Consider the following 374-nt stretch of genomic DNA (forward strand, 5'->3'; position numbering starts at 1 on the left):
CTCCTCGGTGTCGGTTCTTGCGAAGGAACCTCATGCGAAGAGCTGAGGAGCTGCTCTGGGCTGTGTTTTCCGCCCCCTGGCTTGACATGCTGCCTTTTGGAGATCACACGAGGTATTTGGTCACCGTTGTCACAGTTCAGCACTGGGACTTCAAGTTGAAATCGAGTAAATTCGGCTATTTTTAGCAGTGGAGTCAGGTTTCCATTTTGAATATTTTCCGATAAACAAAGCAGTGGGGATGCAGAGCACAGGCGATCTGCAACTCCCACGGTATGTCTTAGTGGAGAGCCCGGGTTAGTAAGTCCTGCGGTTTGTTCCTCGGACGCACCGTCTCCGCGGGCTCGCTGCTTCTCTCCGCTGTGCTCCTGCTCTTG

This window comes from Buceros rhinoceros, unplaced genomic scaffold (genome assembly GCF_000710305.1).
Source record: "Buceros rhinoceros silvestris isolate BGI_N320 unplaced genomic scaffold, ASM71030v1 scaffold2018, whole genome shotgun sequence".
In the NCBI taxonomy this organism is placed as follows: Eukaryota; Metazoa; Chordata; class Aves; order Bucerotiformes; family Bucerotidae; genus Buceros; species Buceros rhinoceros.